This window comes from Propithecus coquereli, unplaced genomic scaffold (genome assembly GCF_000956105.1).
Source record: "Propithecus coquereli isolate 6110/MARCELLA unplaced genomic scaffold, Pcoq_1.0 Scaffold176, whole genome shotgun sequence".
NCBI classification, from domain to species: domain Eukaryota; kingdom Metazoa; phylum Chordata; class Mammalia; order Primates; family Indriidae; genus Propithecus; species Propithecus coquereli.
The window spans coordinates 2,128,914-2,136,303 of record NW_012142301.1 but is presented as its reverse complement, the minus strand read 5'-3'; the positions used below and the strand labels follow the sequence as shown (position 1 = coordinate 2,136,303).

Here is a 7,390-nt window from a genome sequence, read left to right as displayed (position 1 = left end):
TTTCATTAGCAGAATCATATTAAAATATATTATTATAAGTATATATTAATACTAAAAGCACAAACAATGGTTATGTTTAAGAAGTTAGTATCATTATTTGCTACATACATCTCACGTGTAATAAATGTAATTTAGATACTAGTCACCACACAGTTCCAAACTTTAACATTTGATTTAAAAGAAACACACATATCTATAAACACAGAAATTATATATGCATCATAATGATGTAGGAAAACAATGTGACTGAAATGTGTATGAAACTTATTATTTATCTCAGAACTGAAACCTGTTATCATTTGGTCTAATTTTACAGATGAGAAAATGGACTCCTCAATCTTAAGATCTAGCTCACACAAAACCAGGATCACTGTGCTCAATCAGGGATGAGGCAACTCGCCGGGCCACTATTTTAAATAAGATCTCAGCAACTTCTCGGATTCAATACCTATCCTTGGCTCAAGTATTTGGTTCAGGGAAACTGAGCTATTTGAACAAATGAGAGAAAAACTATGTTTTTATATGTGCTCAAGTGGAAGAATATTACTGGTAACAGACTTATAGGCAGTCTTAGAAAATGATGTTTTTGAAGTTGGAAGTCCTAAACAGTGTCTTGTTATCATTTACTATATGACTTTAGACAAGTCATTTACCTTCTCTGATCCTTATTATCTTCACCTGTAAAATGAGAATAATAACACTTGCCACATTTGTATATCCTAGTTATTATACACTCATACTACCGCACTATTACTATTACTACAACCATTTAGAATAATACTAATTCCAACATTAATTAAAGCTTTCTATGTGCCAAAACTTTGTGACTTACTGTTTAAACCTTATCTCTATATCAAACCCTCTCAACAGTCCTGTCAGTTAAGTATTCTGATTTTCTTATTACACATGAAGAACATCTCAGAGTGGTTAAATAACTTTCCAGAAGTCACACAGCTAATAAGAGCTTGAATGTGAATCAGTACGGAGCTTTCTGACTCCACATTTCATTTTAGATCCATTATATCCTATTTCCTCTAATATACCTTATATATTGTATATATACACATATATAATATAAATATATATTATCTATAAAATATAGATATATTATTCATTTTATACACACACACATTTATGCTGTAATTTTTGAAATGCCAGATCAACGTTCTTTTTTAATTTTTTTTTTTTTAAATTTCAAAGCCTAATGTATGGAACAGAGTAGGTACTTAAAATTTAGGAAGAAGAAATTAATATATGAGGTAACTAAGATAATTTTGGGTGAACTGTTAATTAACAGTTGTGTCAGCAATAACAGAGGCTATTTATATTCTCCTCTTCTTTAAGATTGTGTTATTAAAAATTACTCTAGAAGATAAATACTGTATGGTATCACTTACATGTGGAATCTAAAAAAAATAAAAAAAGTCAAAGTCATAGAAACAGAGTTTCCAGAGGCTGCGGTGTGTGGAACATGAGGAGATACTGGTCCACGGGTACATACTTCCGGTTACATGAAGAGTAAGTTCTGAGAATCTAATATACGGCATGATGACTGGAGTTAATAATAATGTATTGCATACTCAAAATTTGCTAAGACAGTAGAGCTTAAGTATTTGCACCCCCAAAAAAGGGGGGGGTAATTATATGAGGTGATAGATGTGCTAATTAACTTGATTGTGGTAATTATTTCACACTGTATACGCAAATCAAATTAGCATGTGCACTTTAAGTATGTACAGTTTTATTTATCAAATATACCTCCATAAACCTGAAAAAAATTTATTCTAGGGAAAAAACATATATGGACTAGCATAGGTTCAATTCTGGATACAGTGTTGATGATGGCAGAAAAACAGCTATTTTCAATAAACAAGGGCTGAACTCTAACTCCATGGTCCAGGTGAAATGAGAGAGAAAGGATTCCCTTTAAAAATTACATATAATTCCTATTTTTCAAAGGGTGAACATATCTTCCAAATTCGAATCTTCAAAAAAGCTATTCTGCACTTTCCTATCCAAACAAGATAATGATACTTGTCATATTTTACGTCTCTGACTTTGTATATGAATATTAATAATGATGATGATAATCAGATAGTGATATTCGAAAAGAATATTTTTTTTCAGAGTTAAAGAGAAGGCTTCAGGAAGCATCAGAAAAGAGGCACAGAGGTCCTATATCTAATTAAAACACAAATTTCCAATTCTTTAAAACACTCCGTTCTCTGTCCTAACCTTCTCCTGAAGAGCAAGAAGCTGATGACGCGTGTGCCGATTCAAGCTAGAATGACATGGCTGGGGGACAGGAGAGGCTGCGGTTTCCATTATCCATCGAACACCTTGGCAATTCTTATTTCATCCTGAGAATGTGATACTTACTCTTGTACTGCTCTGGCTATGGAAAGGGCCGTAGATCCAGTTTCATTAACGCTATCTAAGGTCACATTTGGCAGGTCATCATCATCACTGTCACTTTTACTTTGTCTGGGAGATAGGCCTCGGGGGTCCATTTGTGCTGGGAAAAAAAGGCATATATAATGAATTAAAATTAGCACGCAGAAAGTTAACCTTGTCCTGGACCAACATCAAGCACAGATCGTCTCTTCTGTGCATATCACACAAATGGAATTCTCTAGACATCACAGGAATTAGTGAAAGCTTATGTATTTTATGTACTGAGTACTCTCTGACTCATTTTTCCATTCTTTGGATTTACAAACCCTACGTCGGCTCTCAAGAGTTTCAGCGTACAATTATAGAAGAGGAACTACAAAATCCACAATATTACCAACTCCTACGTGGTCAAAATCTGATTATGTAGCTCATGAGCTACTGTTCAACCTTCTGGCTGCTCCTCCTCCTTGCTTCCCTGCCAGAGTTGTGGCCATTTCACCGCTCATTAGCACTTTCCCTGGAAGGTAGAGAGCAGGAGGTAGAGGGAATAGTATTTACTTATAGCTCTCATAATAAGTTAAAAGAAGAACAGGGTTTGCATGACTAATATAAAGTTTCAGGTATTTTTTGTACTTCGCTGAGTCATTGTCTCGCAGTTCATTACTGCCGTAAGTGGACATATGAGTGCACAAAAATGACAAAAGTGGTAGCATTTTAAATATCTGTCTCTATGTGTTAAAAGCGCTCTTCATCTCCATCCTGATTTCATTTACTAAAAGGTACTTTCAGATATGATTCTCCTTCCACCAGTGAACTTGCCGAAGCAAGACACAGCTCAATGTTCTGACCCCTACTGACCAGGACTATCAGATCCTTTCAAATGAGCGGACTGTTGTCAACATGTAATATGTTATCACATATTTTTTAAAATTAGATTTCATTTCTACCTCCTTTTCCCTATGAATAGCTTCAACAAACACCACCCACATACTCTATCAGCCCTCACCTCAAGCACAAAATAAGCACACTTTTTCAATTAAAAGTACTGCGCTAGCTATACAACTGCGTTGTTAAAATATGCAACTTCAACACCACTGAGCTTCAACCAGACTGTTGCTCGTCAAAGCTGACTATGTAACATTTCTAAAACCACTACTGCTTACAAAGGAAAGCAAAATGCATGTAAAATCATGGTCACAATGACATTTGGGTACATTTACAATTTATTTTGTCTCAAATCATTTTTTTGTTACTGTGCATCATATATTAGGTAGAACCAGATGGAATTGCTGGCATTTCACCATTTTTTATGCACAAAAAGGTAATTTTGATGATTGTACCTAATATTTACAGTACGGCTGGAAAAACTATGTCTAGAGAGTTTCAACATATTTCTGACTAACTTGTTTAAGAAGGAACTTGTATCTGTTGAACCTAGTGTGTGCTAGTGTATTTGACATACATTCTGCTACAAATATAAATATACCAAAATGTGCTTTGCACAATGCAAGTATTTCGTAACTATTGGCTGAATTATAGAGAAAGTAATTCAAAAAATCTGAAGCAGTGGTCTTCAACTGAGGGCACATTTGCCCCCCAAAAGACACTTAGCAATATCTGGAGACATTATGGTTTGTTTAAACAGGGGGCGGTAGAGGGGGGAAGGAAGGATGCTACTGGTATTTAGTTGGCAGAGGCCAAGGATGCTGCTAGGATCCTACAATACACAGAACAAAGAATTAATCAGTCTTAAATGTCAATAGTACCCAGGCTGAGAAGCTGATCTAGAGATTGAAGAATTTGGAAATATAAAAGTATTAATTACACTTTATGTTTTCAATGACGTAACTATATTCTAGTTCCATCGTCACTGACAAACTGTCATACATGGGATTATCCATATTTTCTGGCCCTCTCCTCAAATACAACAATTCGCTATCATGTGATTCTGCATTCAATTTCCTCAAATACAGCATTCACTTCCCCAAATGCCAGGAGTTACTCAGTAACATTCATTAAGAGCTTTTGAATATTTTCTTTGTACCACACACTTGGGGGAGGGGGGCAAAAAAACCTTATTTTCCAACTGATCTCTAGAGAAGATTCCCTAGAAGAGGGATGTTGGAGAAACTCTTTGTAGGGCAAAGCAACCAGTTCCACAACCATCTGATAACACAGGGCTTAACTATTCAGTCACTCCAACAGTACCTGAAGGCACCCCATCATTTAAGATTTGTTTTGGCCTTAGGCAATAGAAATTGGCTCAGGCTAACTTATATTAAAAAGAATGTACTGGAAAGATATTGAACAACTCACAGAATAGAAGGTACAGATGAACAACCAGCACTCACATAGCATAGGACCCAGGGATGATCCAGGCATTTCGGTCAGGAATTCATAGATAGTTTCTTTTTGGGCAATCATGATCTAGAATGAGTCATTTAACAGCCATTCATAACTATTTAAAGCCAGCCAAGAAAATGAATATCAGATCTATCTAGGCTTCCAAATCCCATATTGTGTGGTGTTACATATGCTTGTAAATGTCAACAATTTAACATTTAAAGTTGTTTAAACATCATGCACTAAGATGCCTTTGCCAAGATACCAAATTAGCAAATAGCCAAAGGCAAGAGAATATTCTGGTGGTCCCATTTTGTCCAAGACAACTAGAGCTCTCACAAGTCAGTCATACAACTCAAGGAAGATGCAGGCAGTAAACCAAACAAGCAACCTGGCTCTGAAAGTTAAAGCCTAATTGTACAAAAGATTCCAAATAACTCGAGTGAGAGTCGTTACATGATCTAAATTATGTTATGTTTACATCTTAATGAAAGTTTAAAATATGTTAAATGTGATATCTTTTTGATGTGCTTTTCAGGAGCATCATAATTGAGGATTTCTTTCCAATATTTTCAATAAATATTATGAAATACATCTGCTACCATCATGCTGGGAAACTCTTTTTACCCATACCTTCAGCCAAGCTGAGGAAGTAATTAGAAAGGCTTTTTAAAATCTGCATTGCTGATTAGGTCAGATGATTAGCTTATCTACATACTTGCATAATTCCACTCTATTTTTATTAAATGTGGAACAGGGACATCTACCCTAGTTAACCTCCATTAGTCTTTCAGCTTTTCAGCCTATTTGGGAAGGACTGATTCTCTAGGTGCCCAGTTAGAGACAACAGAAAAATACCTGGACATCAGAACCAAAAAAAATCTACTTTTCTAAATAAGAGAGCAGGAGATGATCTATAAACATGTGAAAAGAATTTACACTTGAGATTTTATTCCTTTTAAATGAAAAAGGGATCAGTTTTGGGTAATCCAGCTCACTGCTGGGGAAGATGCCATTCCTCTTAGTTGGAGGTGTTCTGGAACACTGTGAATTTTGATCTACGGTAGATTTTTGCCATAAAGATCCCCCCAATAAATCACGTGTCCCTGTATCCATGCGCTTGTGTGGCCACTTCTCGTAATGACTCTGGGTTTGACTATATGACTTGTTGTGGGTCAATCGGACATTAGCAAACCTGAGGAAAGTAGAGGCTTGAAAAGCACATGCATACCGGGTTTCCCTTCTCTCTTGCTGTTTTTAGACCCTAGTCACCATGTGAAGAAGCTCAGGAGATCCTAAGAGACATGTTGCGCAGTGGGCAGTCCCCAATCCCAACTGTTGGACACAGAAGTGCGCCATTTTAGACTGACCAGCCACATTCCAGTATCCGGATGACTACAGCCATATAAGTGACCCTAGTGACCCTTAAGTGACCCCGGCATGAAAACTGCCTGGCTGAACCAATACCAAATTTTTAACCCATAGAATTGTGAGCAAATAAAATAGATGCTAATTTAACAAATTTGGAGGTGATTTGTTAGGTGGCAATACAAAATCAATGCACCACTGATTCCCAGATCCTTCCAGAGATTCCTAGTAATGATGTGGACAAACCATCATTACAACTACAATCAGCCTATCACTCTGTTAAAATGAATTAAATTTGACCTAAAGCTGCCTCCACACATATTATGGCCTAAAGTTTTCTCTGTACATGGTGAACCCTAACCTAACTTGATGTGTAAACAGACTGCAACCTACTCTCGTAACAAGTAGCTGAGTGACGGCCAAGCACAGACAGCCAACTGTTCAAACCAGGCTCAATTAGGACAAATGCCGAGCTTTAACCAATCGAGCCGATAACTCACTTCCGTTTTCTGTATGTCGCTTCCTTTCCTCTGTCTATAAATACAACCTGCACCTGTAGTGGGGCAGACCACTCCGAACCATTTTTGGTCCAGACTGCTGCTCGATTCTAGCATTGCAAATTGAAGCCAATTAAGATCAACGAAATTAGATTTGTTGTAATTTTGTCTTTTAACAACATTCTCCTCTCTTCTCCCCTCAAGAGCCAAACTTGCTTTTAGTGATATGAATTTAAGTGTGATATTAATATAAAAAAGGAAAATAAAAGCTGCATACTGCATTCAATTGAGACATTATTTACTTTGCAATTCAAAATATTTCGAAGGTATTTACAGGTGTTCTGACTTTCAAGGCATCATCTTTGATCCTTCAGTGTTGCTCAGGCGGGGTTCGTCTCCCCTGAGGGGCCATCTGGTTGCGGTGAACAAAGTTTTTCCACCCTTTCTCTCAAGCTCATACTTAGCAGGAGGCTCATATGGGGTCTGGGTTCTCCCTGGTATGTGGCCACCCAAAGCTGTATTTCATGTTTGACTCTCTTCAACTGGCATGAGGCATTTAAACTTGGCTTTTTTCTCCTCCCATGTAATAGTGGATAGACACAGGCACACTAATGTCCATTCTCGCCTGCTCTCACCCCAGCCTGGGTGCTGTCAAAACATTAAGCACTCTTCTCACTTCTACTGAAATAAATCTGCCCAGTCTGTCTATTCATAAAGGAAAGGACATTTCCCCCTAAGTCCCCATATTACATGTGTACAACACAACAATCTATGAACACACATGAAAA

The 7,390-nt window shown here is 37.0% G+C and overlaps 1 pseudogene; it reads right to left on the bottom strand.

The window, feature by feature from the left end:
- The window catches only part of LOC105808503, a 119,953-nt pseudogene extending 115,135 nt beyond the window's left edge, over positions 1-4,818 (bottom strand).
- Between the last annotated feature and the right edge of the window lie 2,572 nt (positions 4,819-7,390).